Source organism: Pteropus medius, unplaced genomic scaffold (genome assembly GCF_902729225.1).
Source record: "Pteropus medius unplaced genomic scaffold, Ma_sr-lr_union100, whole genome shotgun sequence".
Classification (NCBI taxonomy): Eukaryota; Metazoa; Chordata; class Mammalia; order Chiroptera; family Pteropodidae; genus Pteropus; species Pteropus medius.
The window spans coordinates 21,470,732-21,493,313 of NW_024356249.1; the positions used below are offsets into that span (position 1 = coordinate 21,470,732).

At 33.4% G+C, this 22,582-nt stretch overlaps 1 protein-coding gene and 1 long non-coding RNA gene across 2 annotated transcripts in view; one reads left to right on the forward strand and one right to left on the reverse strand.

The window, feature by feature from the left end:
• PPP1R3A (protein phosphatase 1 regulatory subunit 3A) overlaps positions 1-22,582 on the forward strand; it is a 48,635-nt gene that overhangs the window by 11,761 nt on the left and 14,292 nt on the right. The window lies entirely within an intron of this gene.
• Positions 15,191-21,875, reverse strand: LOC120601111 (uncharacterized). Its single transcript, XR_005652358.1, has 3 exons — positions 21,743-21,875; positions 19,154-19,155; positions 15,191-15,201 (listed from the first exon to the last, which is right to left on the reverse strand). It is a non-coding gene; the product is annotated as an uncharacterized LOC120601111 (long non-coding RNA).

Here is a 22,582-nt window from a genome sequence, read left to right on the forward strand (position 1 = left end):
AGAGAAATCTATCTTTGCAGTAACCATATATTTGTTGTCTAAGTTGACTCAGAATAATATATAGAATGGAATACATTAACCACATAACATCCTGTAGACAGTCTAAATTTAAAAGTTCCTTTCAGTTATCAAGGTATCAATGAAGGATCAAACTGAGAGATAATATAGTCTACTAGAGAATACTCTTATTATTGTCTTTTCTCTTTTCCTATGTCTTCTGACGATCTGATTTGTTGAGTCACTACAATTTTACATTTCAGTAATGTCAGGAAATCTTAACGTCTCATATAAAAGAAATATATTCATTGGTCAGCCTTTGACAACCTTTATACTATGGGACCAGAGCCAGGAAAATCCAACTGGATGAGTAATAAAAGACCAAAGACAAATACTGCATGTCTACTGATCAGAACTGAGTCATTCATTTTTCCTTCTTGCCAGGACCAGGACCAAGGCCAGGACCACGGTCAACACTCCTGTTAGTGCTGCTCATGTGGTGCTTACAGATTTTGACACCACTGGATCTGGTGTTGACTGTTGTCCTGTGCTTTCTTTACCTTACTGACTTCCCTTGACCTGAATTTTACCAGATTCCTCCTGTGTACCTAAACACTGTTAACTTATATACCACTGACATCTCTGTCTTCAGATTTCAGTCTTGGTTTTCCCTTACATGAAACCAAACAACAACAACAAAAAAAAATAAAGGAGAGCAATGCAATGCATCTAAATTTTTAAACTTAAAACCTACGAAAAAGTAGTGTGATCAATCTGCTACAATCTATTGAATACCATTAGAAAACTTTTTAAATTTTTATATAATTTTAAATTTAAAGAAAATAGGAAGGATATGAAGATGTCCCATATTTCTGTATGCAAATGTTTTAACATTATATAACAGAGAGGTTCAGTCGCATTGATTCTTTTGTAGGCAAAAGCTTTTCCTTTTGAAAACTACAGGCAATGGTAACTTTATAGTTTGCAGCTAATTGCCTATTTTGCAGAATATAAATATATTTCACATATTTTATGAAAATAGTAACAAATTCAAATAGAAATAACACTAACATTAGACATATTATAATATTTTTAAAACTTTTAAAATTATTTTTATGACAATAAGAATTGGGAAACAAACATATATATTAGAAATTAGCAGAGTAATTATATATTTTATATGGTAAAAATAATAATAACTCTATAATGATACATCAATTAATTCTTATATTACCACCTTCAACTAATGTTTCATAGTTTTCATTAAGATTTTTACTATATCTTTCCTAATATCCTAAACAAATTTACTGTAATGTATGGCATTTGCAAGTAGTTATATTTCACTTTTTTCAGACAATTTTCAAAGAAATTAGCTGAAAATTAAAATTTAATTATTTACATTCTTTTTTTAAATTAACTTTCAATATGTGAATGGGTATGGGTTCCCATTGGAAATGTTATTTGCGAGACTGAATTAAATATTTTCTGGGGAAGGCTTAGCTGTTGGCTAAGCAATCTGAAAGATTTTTATTATTATTATTATTATTTGTATGGTAGAATATACTTGTCTGTGATGAATTGTAACCTCTGAGGAATTAATTTTTTGGAAATCATTTTCAAAATTATGTTGGCATGATTGTAAGGGTCAATTGTGTGTTTCTCCAATTTCTGTGGGATTCCTTGGCCATTTATGGTAATTTTGGATCAAATTTCTTTTATTCTCCTAATTTTGTATCTAAGAATCTATATCATTTTTTAAAACTTGCCTGCAAAACCAGGTGAGACTTTTATCTCATGTATGGACTATAGCCTATTGACAACTTTAATTTTATATTTTACAATTTTAATAAGTCAGTTTGGTCTCTTTTATTGAGAAATGTCTAATCATATAAACTTTAAGAATGTATGTATGCTTTAAATCCCTTATTATTATTTCTTAAGTTATATAAAATTATCTATCATTTGATCTCTTTTATACATTGTAGTAAGCAAAGCTAGTCTCATTTCACATAAAAAAGTTAGGCAAAATGAGTATATTTGATCAAGTGCAGGAAATATATTAGAAGAGACACTGGCTTTGTGATTTAAGGTCTCTCATTCTCTGTGGCTCTGAACCATAGTGCCTCAATAAGCCTATTATTCATTAAGAAATTATTGAGTTCTTATTTTATTTAAAACTCTTTTAGGTCATTTCTATCTTCAAGCATTAATTTGGTTAAAGGATAATAATTATACACATGAGAAGTTAGCAATCAACACAGTATATGCCAAATGGAATGACATACTCAGAAGAGGTGATCATAGGCCGCCTAGAATGTAAAAAACTGTGAGACTCAAACTTAAAAAACAAAGTTGGAAAAGAATTATAGTCAAGGACAAAGTGATATTTTAGTTATATTAATTCATAAAGAGTATGCAGAGTAAATTAGCATGAGAAAAAGTATGAAGTAGGTTGCTAACTGTAAAAAGTGAAATTGAATGTAATACAAAAAGTTGTGTATAATTTTCCTAATATTTTTCTCTCTAGATGTTGTCCATTAATTATGTAAAATTAAAGATGTGCATTACCTTGAAAAACTGCTTATGACATTTATGAATATCACCATACTTATGACTGTGTTTTGGGTGTGTCATGGATTAAATAATCTTTTCTATGTTTGTAACCATTTTTTACTTACTGTCTCTAGAATGTTTAAAACACAGGTTTTATCATTTTCTCATTATCAGCTTTAATTATTGAATTTTGCTATAGGTAATCTTTAACATAAATGAGTAGATATGAATAATTATGCCACAACTTTTTATATATTTCTATACCAGTTTCATGGATGATTCATTTTACTACTTTCATCATGCTTAAAAGAATTTATTTTTGTAATGTTTTGATTCCAACTCTTTCTTCAAAATCTAAGGTTTATATTTTAGCTTAGTGAAAATATTAGCCCAGGTATTTGAATCTTTATCCTCTTGGATCAATACATGGAAATTATACTAGTATGTTTTCTTCTATAATACTGATAACCTCGTGATTGAGAGGATATGAGTTTTGGTTAATGTGAAATAAAATTCATGAAATATCAATGATAAAGCTCTTACCATGCTCTTTAGCTGATGCATTGATAGGGAGTAAAAAAAAAAAAATCAGTGATTGAAAAATGAATATAGAATCTGTACATTCAAAAAATATTTATTGAACACATACTATGTGCCCGGTACTGTTCTAAGCATAGGATATACATCAGCAAAGAAATGACAGTCCCTGTTCTGATGTAGCTTATATTCTAATGGAGGAAACACTAATAAGTAATAAACACAAAGAATAAGTAAATTACGTAAGAAGATGATACATGCAACTGAGAATATAAAATGCAGAACAGCATAAGATGAATAAGGACTAAAGATTTCACTTCATTGAGAAGGTGACAATTGATCAGAGACTTGAAGAAAGTCAGTCATGAAGAAATCTGGGAGACGAGAGTTCCATGCTGAATGAAGCAAACAGTGCAAATACACTAAACAAGTTCAAGTGATGAAACTTCCCTTATGTTTGCATTGGACTCTTTTACTCCTTAGGTGTCCTATAGAGTCTCATAGGACTAGTCACTACCCACAGGGTCTCTGAGAAAAAAGGGGGAGTGTAGGAAAAGCATAGAGGAAAACATGTAATTATCATGTTGTTGTTGATATTATATCTTTGAAGGTCCCTTTCTCCACTCTCTGGCTGCTTTCTGGATGCCAAGATCCCACTAGCCTATATTTTAGGCTCATCTTTTCCACTGAAGGTTCAGTTGCAATTTTGTTTTAGTGAAGGTAGAGTTGTGTTTTAGTTAATCTAATCAAAGATGAAATGTCACATTTGAGTCATCTCAAAAAGCACTAAATATTGTTTCTATCATTATTTTTATTTTTAAAAGTTTTGATTATTCTGAATATAGACTACTAGTATTATACATGCCCATGTATAATATGTTTATATAAATTGATACTATGAGAAGAAAATCTTTTTCCATAAAATCAACACCAGGTACATATAAATCAAGTAAACCATTGTAAAGTGATGATTCTGAAAGATAGCAAGTGTACTCTTGCAAGTGCTTTCATTTATTAACAAATCAGGGAAAAAAACTCCACAATATATGTGCTCATGGTATTTTTATATGAAACACTCTCCTACATACGATAACTCTAAACAGTATAGAACTATCAATACTGTCCACAAACCTACATTTGAACCATTAAATTGCACATTCTACCTTTTTTCAATAACTGTCACCACATCTTTGTTATTTTACCTAAAGATAAAGATATTTTTACCTCTAATTGTTTCTTTTATGGGATTAGTGTCCTTGACAATATACTTTATGGTGCTTGCACTTACAGTAATTGTTTGGGCAATTTGTCACATAATACATCTGGACAACGTTTTACTAGCACAGGTCTAAATCTTCACAAAAAATGATTACTTTTATAATGAGCTATATAGTTGTTACGTGTAAATGATGATGATGTCTCTTACCTCAAACAACACTAGGTTTCCTTTCAGTTAAAAAATAATAATAAATTTAATTTCACAAAAGCATAGACATGTAATCCCTATGATGAGTGAAAATTAATTGTTTTATAGTATAAAAGTAGCAAAAGTACAATCTGTATAAAATTTATATTGATGCTAGCCTGTTTGCTTAGTGTACCCTTTCCTCTCTGCCACCCCATTGAAATCTTGATAACAGAGTATTTTTATTGAAGGACTTAATTTCACACTAACATGCCTTCATGTAGTAAAAGCCAGTGTAGAATAGTAGTGTAACCAATGTTTCTCAAACTTGGCAGCAAATATGAAAGAGAAAATAAGGTATCCAACCCAGATTTCACTACAAAGACTCTAATTGGTCTGGGGCAGATCCCAGAGTGAGTGAGTGTGAGTGTGTGTGTGTGTGTGTGTGTGTGTGTGTGTACACCAAAAGGTAGGTATTTTTGAAAGCTTTCAAGGTGATTTAGATGTACACAGAGGCTGAAAATGACTGGTATAAACAAGACATAAACATAGTGTTCTGAGTTATAATTATTTTTGAAATTGAAAGTAATCTAGTCTCAATATCCACCAAAAAATAATACTAAATAAAGAAAAATTAGTGAATCTAAATAAAATAACACTTTTGCAAATATGGCTCGAGAGATTTTTAGGCAATAATAGCAACATTAAGGACTGTGCGATACTGAGATACAAAAGGTAAGCTTTATAAATGAAGCATTTATTAAAGATCCTTTGCCCCATATTGACTTGAGGAAGAGGAAAAGAGCACATTAAATAGCACGGTAAAGTTAATTGCCATTTAGAATTAAGTAAATCTTTAAAAAGTATTAATTTTTCTTTTTGGATAATGTATATTTTATGATTCAGAAAATAAAACTTTTTAAAATGGGTTGCAGTCATATTACAGAATCTGGCCTTCAACCACTCCGATCTCTCTTTATAAGCCCATGTATTTGCACAATTGCTATTGCCTTCCTCAAGTTTGAGTTAGCACTCTTATTATTTTCTTCTATAGGACACAATGATCTCCAATCATGAAAAGCACAATTGTGATTTTAAACTAATTGTTTGTGTTTACCCTTCTTCAGACTGTGAACTTTAGGAAGACACAGTTTGTTTAATCTTGGCTTGTGTGATGGTTTAACTTCTAGCATAACACTTAATACATATTAAACATTTGTTGAACAAATACACATTGAATTTTATTCAACATTATTCTGAATTAGTATAATGCCCAGTAGAGGGACTTAGTCTTTTCAAACTCATTGAGAGTAGTGTTCTTCAGAGTGTTGACTATACAGTCTTGCACTGCCTTGTTAAAAGTGTGGTAAAGATTCCCACCATCAACAGTGTACCTGCATCTCAACAGTATTTGGCTCTTGCATCTGATTCCTTCAGGAATCTCAGTCAGTGGTCCAACTTCTTCAGTCACCTGCTCCTTGCTTTTCGGTTCATATCTGGTTCTCAACTTGTCCTTCCCAAGAGCCATATTGCTCTTGTACTAATCTCCAACCACAGTCTATCTTAGTGAGTCCTTCTCACTTTTATCTTCTTAAGGTTTCCTGATGATGAACTTTGCTCTATTTAATCAGGAGTCTAAAAGGCTTAATCCATGAGAGCTATCTTGGCACTGTTGAGCTCCTTCCTGCCTACCTCATCTCTTCCAATGGTAGGTTCTAGAAAAAATAAGATGCTGATTGTACTGCAAGCTTTCTAAATCAGTTGGTCTTCTTTCCTTGAATCTATGTGTTCATTTGTATTATCTCTAAATCTGCTTATAGCTACTCCAGTCTAGAACTTGGATAGGACCAATAACTAGTGGATGTTTTGTAGCATTTAGCTTCGAAACTAACATGAGCAAGACTATGAAGTATAATTAGCTGCTTGTTCTAAGATCAGGAACAAGGCAAGGCTGTCCACTATCGCCACTGTTGTTCAATATAACATTGGAGGTCCAAGAGAGTGCAATCAGGCAAGAGAAAGATATAAAAGACATCCAAATAGGAAACGAAGAAGTCAAACTATCACTATTTGCAGATGACATGATTCTTTATATAGAAAACCATAAAGAATCCACAAGAACACTACTAGAAACAATAAGAAAATACAGTAAAGTCTCTGGATACAAAATCAATGTTCAAAAATTCATAGCATTCCTATACTCTAATAATGAAGTGTCAGAAAAAGTAGAAAAAATAATTCCTTTTGCAATTGCAAAAAAAAAAAAAATAATAATAAAATACCTAGAAATAAATCTAATGAAACGTGATGGCACTATATAATGAAAACTATAAGACCTTATTAAAAATCGGAAAAGATATAAAGAAATAGAAATATATTCTGTATTCTTGGATTGGAAGAATCAACACAGTTTAAATGACCATATTATGAAAAGCATTATACAGATTTAATGAAATCTCCATCAAAAATCCATCAGCATTTTAAAAAGAAATAGAACAAAAAAAATCAACAGATTTGTACAGAAGCACAAAAGACCCTAAAATCCAAAGCCATCTTGAGAAAAAAGAACGAGGCTGGAGGCATCACTCTGCCCAAATTCAAACTATACTACAAAGCGACAATAATCAAAACAGCATAATACTGGCAGAAAAACAGACACATGAACCAGTGAAACAGAATTGAGAGTCCAGAAGTAAACCCATATTTATATAGGCAAATAATTTTCGACAAAAAAAGCCAAAACATACAATGGAGAAAGGAAAGCCTCTTCAATAAATGGTACTGGGAAACCTGGAAAGTCACCTGCAAAAAAATGAAACTAGGCTGTTGTCTATCACCACACACCAAAATTAACTCAAAATGGATTAAGGACCTGAATACAAGACCTGAAACAATAAAATGCATAGAAGAAAACATAGGAACAAAACTCAAGGACCTTGAGCTTAAAGTGGATTATATGAATTTGACCTCAAAGACAAGGGAAGTAAAAGCTAAAATAAATGAATGGGAGTACATCAAACTAAAAAAGCTTCTGCTCAGCAAAAGAAGCCGCCAACAAGGTAAAGAGACAGCCATCTGAATGGGAAAATATATTTGCAAGCAACATCTCCGATAAGTATCCAAAATATACAAAGAACTCATACTACTCAATAACAGCAAAAACAAAACAAACAAAACAAAACGAACAAACAAAAATCCAATTAAAAAAATGGGCAGACGTTCTGAACAGACACTTCTCCCTAGAGGACATACAAATGGCCAACAAATATATGAAAAGATGCTCAACATCACTAGCTATTAGAAAAATGAAAATCAAAACCACAATGAGATACCATGTTAGAATGGCTATAATCAACAGGACAAGTAATAAATGTTGGAGAGGCTGTGGGAAAAAAGGAACCCTTATACACGGCTGGTGGGACTGAAAATTGGTACAGCCACTATGGAAAACAGTATGGAGGGTCCTAAAAAAAATCTAAGAATTGATCTACCATATGATCCAGCAATCCCGCTACTGGGTATTTACTCCAAAGTCTTGAAAACTCGTATTCCAAAAGATATTTGTACAACAATGTTCATAGCAGCCTTATTCATGGTGGCCAGGACATGGAAGCAACCAAAGTGTCTTATCATAGATGATTGGCTAAAGAAGCTGTGGTACATATATAATATGGAATATTACTCAGCCATAAGAAGAGATGAAATACTGCCATTTGCAATAACATGGATGGCCCTTGAAATAATCATACTAAGTGGCATAAGCCAGACAGAAAATGTTGAAAATCACATGATATCACACATGTGGGATATAAACTTTAAAGCAAGAAATGAACAGGACAAACAAAGAAAGGTTTATGGACATGGACAATGGACCAGTGGTTACCAGAAGGGAGGGGGGTAAAGGGTAAAGGTAAATAAAAAAAATGTTAAAAAAATTATGTATATATAGTATGAAACAATAAATAAATACATTGGCATTTAAAAAGATAATTAACTGCTTGTGATAATTATATTAATAATGATTATTTATGTTAAAAAATAACATTGACTCCTATTTAAAATGTTTTAATCTAATAAATCTATGTAAGATCTGTTCAAGGTAGCAAAGATCTTAAAGCTAATATTACTTGGACATTATCCAAATTAAAAAACTTTGCACTTCAAAACATACAATCAAGTGAAAAGATAACCCATAGAATGTAAGAAAATATATTTAAATCATATAATTGATAAGTGACTTGTATTCAGAAGAAATTTCACAACTCAATAATAAAAAGACAAATAACCCAATTTAAAAATAGGCAAAAAATTTGAATATGTTTCTCCAAAGAAGATATATTAATGACCAATTAGCCCACTAAAAAGTATTCAACATCATTAATAACTAGGAAAATGCAAATCAAAACCACAATAAGGTACCACTTCACACCCACTAGAATGACTATGATCAATAAGACAGAAAATATGTGTTAGTGAGGATACGGGGAAATCAGAATTATAGAATTTTCATAAACCCAGAAATGTAACTTTTAGGCATCTACCCAGGGGGAAATGAAGCATATATCCACACAAATATCTCTATGTAAATATTTACAGACGCACTATCCCGAAGAGCCAAAGGTGGAAACTATTCAAATGCCCGTCAACTGGAGAATGAAAAAAAAAAAAAAACACAACAAAGTGTAAAATGCTAATCAATAATATAAAGGAAAAACCGATACAATCTACAACATTGATTAACTTGAAATATATTAAGATCCTCAAAAGAGGCCGGACACAAAAGAATGCATATTGCTTGATTCCCTTTATATAAAATGACCAGAATAGGCAAATATATAGAGATAGAAAAAAGATTAGTTGTTGCCTAGGACTGGAGGTGCGATGACTAATGGGAACAAGGTTTCTTTTTAGGGTGCTGGAAATATTCTAAAATTAGATTTTGGTGATAATTGTACAACTATGTAAATATACTAAATACACTAAAAATCTTTGATTTTGTGGTATATACATTATACCTCAATAAAGCTGTTAACTGAAAAATTATATTACTGATTTTGTATGAAGATACAAATATTTTATGACAAATAGATATAGACTTCTGTAGAACCACTGAAGGGTTTAGGGTTAATGGAGTTTATAAGTTTAGAAATAAGGGTCTGTTTCTCCTGAAATTTAGTAGAGAAATAGTACTGAAAGATTGTGTTGTATTTGAGATGAAGCTAGAGGAATAAAATGGCAAGAAAATAAATATAAGTAAGCATATAAAGTCCCAGATGAAAAGTTGTGTTATAACAATTTTTATATACATGGTATGTGGATAAGCTTCAAAAGATATTTGAAGAATTTTCTATTAATTCTGTAGCTAATTATACTGCAAGAATAAGGAATATGTTTGATTCCCTTCTTCATAGTATGTTAATTCAAAGACTGAGCAACTCTCCCTCCATAACATATTTCTTAATATTTCAATGTGGATATTAATTTCAACTTTTTGCATAAGTGCAAAATGTCAACATAATATAAATAACTAATGCTTATTGAATACTTGCTGTATGCCAAGCACTGAATGGTTTAAATCTTTTTCCTCATTTAATGTGTTACAATGATATGAATACTTAGTCTTCTTACTTGGGTTAATGGCAGTTTTTTTCTTATGTTCTCTCTTTTGGGCCATTCTCTGCTCTCTCTCTTTTTTTTTTTTCTCTGCTCTATTACTCTTTCCCCACCCACCTTCATTCCAAATTATTCAACTGTTAATCATACCATTCAAGTTTCAGAGTTTTGTTTTTTTTAAAAAAAACAAGTACTTTGTTCACAATGCTCTGCCTTTAGCGAAAAAACAAAAAACAAAAAAACAAAAAAACCAATTTGACGCTGGAAAAATATATCAGATTTTGTGCTAAATTTTGACTGATTTAGTCAAAATGTTTAAGTGGTTTGTATATATGTATCCCTGCCTGAAAGTAACGGGGCTGAAGGGGAGGAGTCTTTGATAGTGAAGTGGAAGATTACATGAGTATAAAATCTTTTGTGAAGAAATTTCTACCAGAGAATAAAAGAAAGAAAATTGTTTACAAAAGATGTGGGTGAAGGGTAGCAAAAAAAAAAGTGTATAACACAAAATATGGACATTTGTGAGGTATGTCTCAGTGCCTTGCATTAATAATTTGCATATTAAGAAGTCTCAAGTCTTCACATTAGTGAATCTCTAACTAGTCTCTGACACAATAGACTGAACCTTCCCTGGAGGAATCATTATGGCCAATCATGTCAATGATCCGCATATTAATGACTCTCTTATATGCTCATCAACAGGTAGACTAATAGGCTTCCATTGAGTTCTTTTTCATTTGCTTTTTAAATGTATCCTTTCCTCTCTTCCTTTTATAATACTATTGTGAAGAATTGACAAAAAGGTGCAGTAAGATGATTTTAATGTGTGAGGTAAGTTCACAAAAGCATTAAATTTAGAAACAATGCTTTAAGACTTATTGAGTCTACCTAAAAATCTTCCAATGCTGTTAAGTACAAACCCAGTTTGATAATAAGGTTCTTATTTTGATTTTAATTCAAACCATCCAAACCAATTTACCATATTTTTTTCTCCTGATCTATCAATTTATTCTGTGATTAGAGTAAGTAGAATAGCAATTTTAAAACTATGTTTGTGAAACTAATTTGCTTGAAAATGGAAATGAAATCCAACAATTTCATATCATAGAAGTTACTAAACACTTAATAAAGCTAAAAGGCTGAGGCTGATAGTATAATAAATTTAGGAATATAGAGGAGATACTAGACATATATTGATTGCATAGCAACAAAGAAATGGTCCAGCATCTAAAAAAAAAGACTTTATAACTTTAAATTTAACTTTTAATTAAAAGTAGTTACAATATGAGAATGAGTATCTTAGCATTTCTAACATATTTGGTATGCTTTGACTTTTGTTGGTCCCAGTTATTAAATTTAAGATATCTGGAGGTCAAAAAGGCAGAGTAAGTAAACACTGTGCTTGTCTCCTCTCACAACCACATCAAAATTACAACTAAACTATAGAAAAGCCATCATTGGGATTTACCTAAAGTCTACTTGAAAGGAAGTCTAACAACTGGTGACACTCAGAACAGGCCACCTCGAGACTGGTAGGAGGGGTGGAGATGTGGAATGGGCTGGTCCTACACCCCCGTGTGGTGGTTGAGAATCAGGAAGAATATCTTGGCTACAGAGGTCCCCCCAAAGAGCAAGGGGTCCTGGCCCCATGCCAGGCTCCCCAGCCCAGGCTTTCAGTGCTAGGAAGAGAAATTCCCACAACTTCTGGCTATGAAAACCAGTAGAGTTTGAGGCTGATTGAATCAGATGGCCACTGGAATCAAAAATGCTCATTTAATAGGCCTGGGTGTGGACTTGCTGATGGGCTCATTTGCTCTGAGCTCCAATGCTAGGAAAGAAGCTCAAAAGGGGACAGTGACATATGGGGAGAAACTGAGTTATCTGGCTTCAAGGTGAAGGCTGGAGGGGCAACTTTCTCACAGAAGTACTGGCAGAAGTCATTATTTCTTTGTTGAGTTCTCTCTCAGCCAGCATGCAGACCCAGGGGAATACCATGTATAAGTCTCCATCAATCTGACTAGCACTGGTCACCCTGTCCTGGTGATTCTCTGAGACCCTGCCTCTCCCAACGTGCAGGCCCACCCAAACTACTTTCAGTGAATTTTCCAGACAAACTTCTTGATTCATGGTGTAGATTTTCATAAAATTTCTCCAGGTTTATAAATCTAAACAAGCATCATCTGGCCTCGGCATGCCCCATACCTTTTGCTGAGCAGCACCAAGCCCAGCACTAGTGGTAACTGGCCTTGGTTTGTGGCTTGGCTTCTTGAGGCAAGCCCAAGCCCAGCGTGAGTGGCAGCCATCTGCAGATTGCTTGGTGGCTCATGCCAAGTGGCTCCAGGCTATAGCTCAACTTAGCCTGTGGTAGGGCTCTTCCCAGGAGGCTCCAGCCTGCATGCTGGGTGGCTGGCTTTGGCCTGAGCTGGAGCACCACCCAGGGGCACATCTGAGAATGATATACCCAAGGGGCAGACTGAGCTGTCACCAGAGCCCATCTAAAGTGAATTTGTTCTGCAGGGTAAACTCCTGCACAGCAGCTCCTCCACTGCTGTCACTGGCCTGTCCTCACAACCAATCAGTCTAAGGGTTATTCCCTCTCATAGACATGTAAATAGCAACCAAAGCTTAACTATAACAGGAGGGCATATACAACCCATATAAGAGACATACCTGGAGCACCTGGCTCAGGTGACCAGGGAAGACTGTGTCACTGGACCCCACAGCACACCTACAACATAGGGCTACTCTACTAAGAATGGGAGTCATAGCAGCCCTACCTAATACATAGAAACAAACACAGGGTGGCAGTCAAAAGCGGAGACAAAGAGACATGTCCCAAGAGAAAGAACAGAACAAAGCTCTGGAAAAAGAAGAAAAACAAAATGTAGACAAGTGATCTACCAGATGCAGAGTTCAAAACACTGGTAATAAGAATGCTCAATGAACTTAGGGAAAGAGTAGATGAACTCAGTTATGCAACACTCATATCATAGGGATACCAGAAGGAGAAGAGAGAGAACAAGAAACTGAAAACCCATTTCAAGGAATATTGACTGAAAACTTCCCTCACCTGGTGAAGAAAATACACATGCAAGCCTGGGAAGCACAGAGGGTATTAAACGAGATGAACCCAAAGAGGCCCACACCAAGCCACATCATAATTAAAATGCCAGAGGGTAAAGACAAAAGTTAAAGAAAAATGCCAAATTTTAAAAGCGGCAAGAGAAAAGCAGCTGGTTACTTAGTACAGAACTCCTGTAAGACTGTTGGATAATTTCTCAATGGAAACTTTGCAGGCCAGAAGAGATTGTCAGGAAATATTTAAAGTGATGAAAAGCAAGAATCTATAACCAAGATTACTCTACCCAGAAAACCTATCATTTAGAATCGAAGGACTTATAAAGAGCTTCTCAGATGAGAAAAAACTATGTTCATTATCTCCAAACTCCAAACTAGTATTACAGGAAGTATTGGAAGCACTTCTTTAAGAAAAAAGAAGGAAAAAAAAAAAGAGAGAGAAGAATATGAATAATAAATTGGCAATAACTACATATCTAGCAACAATTACTTTAAATATAACTGGATTAAATGCTTCAATCAAAAGATAGGGTAGCTAAATGGATAAGAAAACAAGACTTTTACTTATGCTGTCTACAAGAGGCTCACTTCAGATCAAAAGACACACAGAGACTGAAAGTAAAGGGATGAAAAAAAGATGTTGCATGAAAATGGAAGCAAACAACAAAAAAAGCTGGTGTAGCAATACTTATACAAAACAACATAGACTTTAAAACAAAGGCTATAACAAGAGACAAAGAAGGACCCAGTTATCCCACTTCTGGGTATTTATCCAAAGAAACTCAAAACACTTCTTCGAAAGAACAGGTGAATCCACATGTTCATTGCAGCATTATTTACAGTAGCCAAGATATGGAGACATCCTTGGTGTCCATCGATGGATGAATGATAAGTAAAAGGTGAAATATTACTCAGTCATAAAATAGAAAGAAGTCTTGTCATTTGAAATATGAATGGACTTAGAGGCTATTGTGCTGAGCAGAGTAAGTCAGAGAAAGTCAAATGCCATATGATTTCACTTACATGTGAAATCTAAATAACAAAATAAAAAAACAAAACAGAAATAAACTCATAGATACAGAGAACATTTTGAGGGTTGCCAGACTGGAGGTGAGTGAAAAAGGGGAAGGGATTAAGAAGTACAAGTTGATAGTTATAAAATAGTTTAGGGAATCTAAAGTATAGCATAAAAAATACAGTCGATAATATTGTAATAACTATGTATGGTGTCAGATGGGTATTAGACTTATCAGGATGATCACTATGTAAGTTATAATGTCTAATCACTATGTTGTACACCTGAAACTAATATTATATTCCAACTGTAGTTAAAAAATTAAAAATTATTAAAAAAAATATAAGTATGACAATAGGAGAAAAAATGAATCAGATTTGAGGATCTAATGTATACCATGGTAACTATAGTTGATAATACAATATTGGATAATTTAAATTTGCTCAGAGAGTAGAAGTTTAGTGTTTCATCAAAAAAAAAAGATAAATATGTGAGGTAATTAATGTGTTAATGTATATGTGTATCAAATCATCACATTGTACTTTTTAAATATATTATAATTTTTTGTCAATTAAACCAATTTACAAACATAAAATCTGTGGTATTCTATAAGACATACTAAAGAATTGCTCTTCTAGTATTTCTACCGAATTATACAATATTTTATCTAATTTACTCATCAGATAAAGGGAGAGGTATTTAAACATGCATGACATTCTTTGTCAAGAGACAGGAATGGGACTGAAACTGGGGAAAAAGTTCTCCAACTTTTGTTTGGCATTTTGTTCTCCAAATCAACAACCACACGTAAATGCTACTCTATAGAGGAACAACGTAGGGCATAGATGCTCAGGTTAATGGCTGCAGGTTGGTACTCTGGCCTCAAACCTAGCCAATCTCAAGTGTGCAAGAGATTCATTTTCTGAGAGGCGTCACTTCTGAGTGACTTGATTTCAAAATCTGGAAGTCTCATGCCACTTTGCATTCTCTTCCTCTTCCGACCCTTCTAAACATAACCCTTCTAAACATAACCATATACTGGAGCTATCAGTTTACATTTTAAATTTTTAAAAGTTTTCAAGACAATGTGTAACACAAATAATATAGATTCCACAGAGAAAACATGTTTAATCAGGATTTTTAGGTGCAATTAGCTGTCTCAGTAGTTAGTCATGATCCTGTGATATACAATCACAAACAAACCGATATCATTAGAAGAAATAATGTCTGAAATTTAGTATCCTTAGGAAAAAAATAGACATAACAATACTAATAATTTTTGAAAGATGGAGAGTGTAAAACTTGTATAGTCATTTCTCAAGGGAATTGTGGAGAATAGGAATGTCAGACTTCTGAAGTAGCAAGACTCTCATATGGACAATCCCTAGTATCTTGTCACTCGCCTGCTCTATGAGTGACAATTACTTTTTTTAAGAACTCAGGTAAAATGAAGACCTTTAACTAATAAACAAATTTTTTCCCTGATATCTCTGTGATGTATATTTTTTATTTTTCCAGTACCAATCACTTAAAAACATTTACATTTCTCTCTTAATAGAATACAATTGGCAGTTTTGAAAAGTTTTACCTGGACATAAGTAAAATAATGTGGGAATAAATCATTTCATAATCTGTATTACAAATAACAAAAGACTAGCTCACAAAGTGTGCAGGTAGGTTTTCTACCAATTTGAGCTGATAATGTTGATGTAAAGTTGAAATGAGAATTTATCTTTGACTGTATTGCAATTTTAACAGTTATTTCTATTGGTCCTACTAGCATTCTGAAAAAAAAATTAAGAAATTTGTAATTAAACATTTCAAAATTATATTTATAGAATACTCCTATTAGTTATATATACAGAAAACTCTAAAACTGAAATGCATATTATTTAATATCAAAATTGAGAAGAGAAAATTGGTTCCATTTTGAGCAATAAAGGGGTAAACAAGTGGTGGCTGCCTGGCTGTGAAGAGAAGAAGGGTCTCCAGGATCACTTTTTTCAGCAAGAAAATTCCTTGATCAATTATCAATGCTTGCTATGGGTGCTAGAGAGGGAGGCTGGAATGAAGGTGTAGTATTTGATATCCCCAATCTAATCCAGAGCTTTCACTTTGAAGTTAAGGAATGTGGTGCCCACAAAAGCTAGGTTTCTTACCATGTTAGTTATTAGCCTCTATATTCATCATCTAAGGGAAATATAAAGCCATTTAAAATTTTTTTGTTTTGTTTTGTTTTGTTTGAGATTATTTCTTGCTTCTTACAACCCGTGTTAATAATATAGAACTGTTTTCGTTTTGTTTTCATTTCTGGCATTATCATCGAGGAACTAAATTTAATTCATCTTTTCATCTAAAATTACATCTGCATCATGCCTTTAATTTTTTCCTTAGACACTTCTGTTCACAATGAGACATTTATCTTTTTTGTCTTTCTTTTGATCAAATATTTCTCTCCTGTTTTTGGTTTTATTCCTGATCAAGAGAAGATTACTGGTATTGTAATACCAAAAGATTGGATATTAAACTCTAGTAGTTTGTTAATGTATTATCAATGTTTCCTCTCATTAAGTACAAGCTTCTGTTTTCCTTCATCCTCCAATTTATAAGGTGATATAAAATGTCAGAATACTAGAATGCCAATTTTTTAGAGAAATATTGCCATAAAATTATGAAAATAAATACTAAACAATGTGTGATTATTTACCTTACAAAACCTTTTTAGTATTTCTTAAACATCCACTTATCAGTGCCAATGCTAATATACTCTTCTTAAGTGTCTTTAAAAAAAATCTCCAGTGAGTTGAATATTATTTCTAATTTAAGAGTTCTCCATTCATTTGCTTTCCTTTTTTTCTTTAGGGGAGAAAGGTAGAAGAAATCAAATGAGGCCACAAACTTTGAACAAAGATGACAAGACTGAGCTTCTTGAAAAGTTCAAGATCCACTTTTTAGCTGTTTATCATAGAGTGAGAGGAGATGCCCACGAACTACAAGTTTGGTTCCCTTTAGGCAGTCTGAGTACTTTCAAGCAGAGTGTTAGGCAGGGACAAATACAACATTCATGACTCACTTGGAAATGATCTTTTTCTATGCCAACTTTTTGATTCCTCTTAAAACAGAGTTACACTTTTGCTGCCTACAACCTAATCCTGACATTTAATTTGACTGATTAGGTGATTCCATCACATCAGAAAGACTGTGTGGAACAGACCTCTGAGTGGTTTCACTCATATTTTAAGAGGATTATGGGAGTTTAGCAAAAGAGCATCACAGGACTTTAGAAAAAACCATATTCTTACTAAGACTAAAACTACTACATGCTGCCTAAATTCTGACAGTAAGTACATCAAGTGAATAATAGCAGAAGGTATGAATTAGCATTCCCATGCAGGTCGTATTTGAAGAGGACATTTTAAAAGAAGTTACTTTTACTAAAAATCTAGTAAGTTTTCTTTGGAGGGTGGTTCTTTGATAATAAAGGCATATTTAAAAAGACTAAGCAAGTATGCTATAATCAGTTGTAAATTTTACTCATAAGGATACCTGAGAATGGAATAAACATTAAAAATATATTGTTCATCCAAAAGAAAAGATGAAATGCTGCCATTTACAACATTATGGATAGATCTTGAGATTATCATGCTAGGCGAAATAAGTCAAAGTTGAGAACCATATGATTTCATCATATGTGGGCTATAAAACTGAAAGCAACAAATAAACAGGACAAACAAACAAAAACTCATAGATACAGACAACAATTTAGTGGATAGCAGAAGGAAAGGGAGAGAGGAGAGGAGGTAGATAAAGATGAAAGAGATCAAATATATGGTGATGGAAGGAAACTTAACTTTGGGTGGTGAACATACAATGCAATACACATATTAAATTGTTCACTTGAAACCTACATAATTTATTAACCAATGTCACCCCAATAAGTTTAATTTAAAAATATATAGATAATTCTAAATAAAAGGAATAACATGGGAATTGGGTACTAGGGTAGTGTAGAAATAACCGGCAGTATGGTATTTACCACGTGTCACTGATAATAATGAATACAGTAGTGATAATAATGATATATTTACTAAACACTTCTACATATTGAGGTCTATGCTAAATAATTGGCCTTTGTAAAGGAATAGGTAATGTTTTGGAGAAAAATGAGACATAGTTTAAGTATCTTGTCCATGGTCATATGGCTAGTAAGTGGCTTAGTAAGTGGTAAATAACAGAAAAGATTAAGATTTGCATCCAAGTCTTTCTGCTCTTTTTCACTATGGATTGACCCTTTATGAAAAATACTGACATGGTGATTAAGAAACTTGAATCTAGTTCTAACTCAGCTACTAGTTAGCTTCTGCCATATTAATTAACAGTTTCTTTCCTTATAATATGATGGGATGGGACTATCCAGGTATGAGGTCCTTTACAGATCTGAGATACTATAAATTGGAGAAATTTTACATTAAAAAATTAACTGTGTAAGTTACATGAGGCTCAGAGGTAGAGTCTCCAGGACTCAATATTTTTAGTGATTAACAGCTGACAGAAACACAAATTATTGTTTGCTTATTAATTTATTTGGTAATTTGCAAATACCTTTCAATTCTTACCTCATCAATATTGTATCATTTTAGTCTGTAAGGCAAACAAATTGGTTTAGTCTTCAAAGTATTTCTTCTTTTCTGGGTATGTATGTCACACATAAACAATTATTTTCTTTTGTGCATAGAGCTGCAGCTGTCCTTATATAGCTGGATATAACTTTGAGGCACTTTCTGCAACATTTTCCTGGAATCTTAGAGTGTCTATTTGTTACTTTTTAATATGTGCAGTTAAACCCAAATGTTTTCAAACTCTAGAGAACCTAGGTACCCATGAGTTTTCAGTAAAAAATGCAGATTCCTACTCCCCACTCCAGAGATGCTGATTCAATAGATCTGGTTTCGGACTCCTGAAGCAGCATTTGCACGTGCTGCTTTAAGCTTGGAATTGCTTCTCTCCTCTAACTAATGTTACTTTTGGCTTAGGTTTCAACTTAGAGGCCATATCCTTTTGGAAGTTTTTCCTGCCCCACTCTACACTGCAATGAGCATGCATTTATTACACTAAGTAGTCATGGTAGTCTTTCTTTATGTACAGGGGATAGTTCCAAGACCGCAGTGGATGCCTGAAACCAAAGATTGTACTGTACTCTCTCTCTCTACATATATATTCTGTTCATGTCTTCCATTCACAAATTTAATGCTTTTTCCATCTTAATGAAGCACTTACCATGCACTGTGGCTGTAACTTTTGCAGTTTGAGGTGCAATGGCAAAACTAGCCTGAATTTCTTTTTCCTTCCTCACAAATTCATGGATAGAAGATTCATTCTTACCTTAGATCTTAACAACCTTAGTGTATGAGTTTTTTATTAATTATTAAGCCCAGAACTTTCACCTTTTCACTTAAAGGAAGCACTTTACAGCTTCTCTTTGGCACATCGGAATTGCCAGCATCACTACTCTTGCACTTTGGGACTATTATTGAGTAATATAAGGGTTACTTGAACACATGCACTGTGATACCATGACAGTCAATCTGATAATTGAGACTGCTACTAAGTGACTAATGGGCAGGGACATACAGAGCAGAGATGCTAGATAAAGGGATAATTCATGTCCTGGGCAGAACAGGGTGGATGGCTAATGATTTCATTATGCTACTCAGAATTATGTGCAATTTAAAACATAAATTCTTTATTTCGGGAATTTTTTATTTAATATTTTCAGACCACTGTTGACCGTAGGTAACTGAACCAATGGAAAGCCAAACTGCAGATAAGGGGAGACAACAGTATTGCTTTATTTAATTATCTATCTTCCCCACTGGCTTGTGGGCTATCTGATGATAGGGACTCAGTCTTACTAATCTGATGATAGGGACTCTGTCTCACTTATTGTGGTGATTTAGTACAATAGTTCAAAATTTGTGGGCACTCAATAAATGTTAAATAGTGGTTGGTTGAATGAATGAATGAATGAATGAATGAATATGAATTGCATATATTTAAATCATTATTACATTTTATAAAGATCACTATTGGCTGAAAACTATTCACTTCTTCATACATCCAACACATATTTATTTAATATCTACTTAAGGCTATCACATAAAATTTTAATGTTATGTCTCATTTTTTTGACATGGGGAAAATTTACCTCAGATTATAGTAATAGTGCAAAACTTTGTGCAATGAAATGGTGAGAAATAAAAGAAAAAGAACAAAAATTGGGCGTTTTTTATTCAATAAGCACTAATTTTTATTTCTCATTTGGTCAAAATATCCCAAAGATCTTCCAAGCCTAACACATTTCCTTCAATGGAACTCATTCTCTTTTCTTATTTCTCTTCCTGCATTCTCCAGCTCTAGTGATGTGGGTTCCATCCTTAAATTCTCAAAATAGAAACCTTTGCATTATCCCTTATTTCTCTCTACTCATACATATTGTCTACATAGTAGCAAACATGTTACACACTCTATGAAACTAGTAAGAAGTAGGAAAAACAGATTCTGGGCCAAGAGGTGAAACTAAAGGGGAGGAATAACTCTCCCAACTGTCAGGAAAGGGGCAGTCTAAGCAGCTAAGTCCAATGGGCTTAGTGATCTGAGATACATTATTGTCTACATCAGGAGAATGCAAATCTAACTTCACATCAAAACCATTTTAGGAGATTCCCAGTACCATCATACTCCATTCCCTCTCCTTACCTCCATGTTCAGGTCTATTAATTTAGAATTTGCAGAAATAGGACCTGATGTTTCTCATCTGAAGGCCATTTGGAGAACTGTTGTTATAATCAAAAGCTATAGTCTTCATGAGAGAAGGGAAGGCCAAGGTAGCAGGGCTCCTGAACAACTGAGATGCTTAAAGTTTCTTTATGAGTTTAATTTTTAGTTTTTTAGAAATTCATCTGAGCAGAATGCTTAAATCTAGCAAAGCATGTTGGTTACCATTTACAGGTTGGCTAAGAACAACTAAAATATTACAGAACCAGGTGAAGAGAATGTGGATGTGAAAGTATTTTATTTTTCCCCGGTGAAGGACTAGAATAAAAGCCAGGAACCTAGGCATAATTTGCTGGTCCACACTCTTCAGGCACATATACCAGAAATTATGAAGGAAGGTGCTTTTCCTGCACCTGTTTCTGAGAGCAGATCACACAGCCCATAAGACATCAGAAACAAGACTGTAGACTCATTTATGACCTTACTGATCCATAGTGTAGGAGCCCCAGTTAATCACCAGACTTAACTTTCCCTTGCTTACATTTTAGAAGAAAAAAAACATAATAGATTTCTAAATCTTGTGAATGCAAACCAAGGTCAGGCAGAGTGAGGCATTTAAAAAAATCTATTTATAGAAAATTGATCAATGAATCATACTGATACTATATCAAAAGTTGTAACTCAAATTTTATTCCTCTTCTCTTTCCTTATTGCTATCGCCATTAACGGTCATTCTTCTATGCCCTAAAATATTGCAGATGCCTCATGACTAGTCTTCCTGCTATATTTGACTCATTCCATCCAGGATCTCCTAAGAAAAGTTCCTAAATATACCTCCAGAGATTGCCCACTAAATGTAAATCTGACTATGTTCCTCTCCTGTTTAAGCCCCACGAGCTCCCCGCCACACACTGGTTAAAAGTGCATAAAGAATTCATTCCCATTTTGCACAGCATACTAAGACCTTTAAATCTAGCTCAAACTAACCCTAGTTCTGTTCCTTGGCATTTTTCCCCAAACACACAGTTTAAACACTCTGAATATCTCATTGTCTCATTTTTGAGGGCTTTCTTACCCTTAAATCTTTGTCCATTTGTTATTCTCGCTGATGGAATGACTTTACCATTCTTTTCTATTGGGGATCTCCTACTTTCTCTAAAATTTAACTCAGAACTTTGTTCTTTGTGAAAAATCCTCTGATTCCTCCAAAAGAATGCCCTCCTCATTTCTATCATTTTTTCCCCTAAGAATATCAACCATATCCAATTATTTATTATAATATTCATTATTTGTTATGATAATTGCCTGTCGATGTGTCTATTTCCATGATTACATTATAGCTTCCTTAAGATAAGAGGCTATAGATTATTCATCTGTGATTTCCCAGTGTTTATTATAATTTCTGGCACATAGTGAGTGTTCAAAATACCTATTAGAACAATAAATTACCCCTCTTTTGATTAAATAATACAAGTGAATACATTATATGATATAAAGTGCACTGGAAATTAACTTTTTCTCCACAAAGTACATGCATATTGACTTTTTAATTTCCAAACTTGTATTAGATTTTTAAAATTGTGTTTAATTATTTGAATCCATAATTAAAT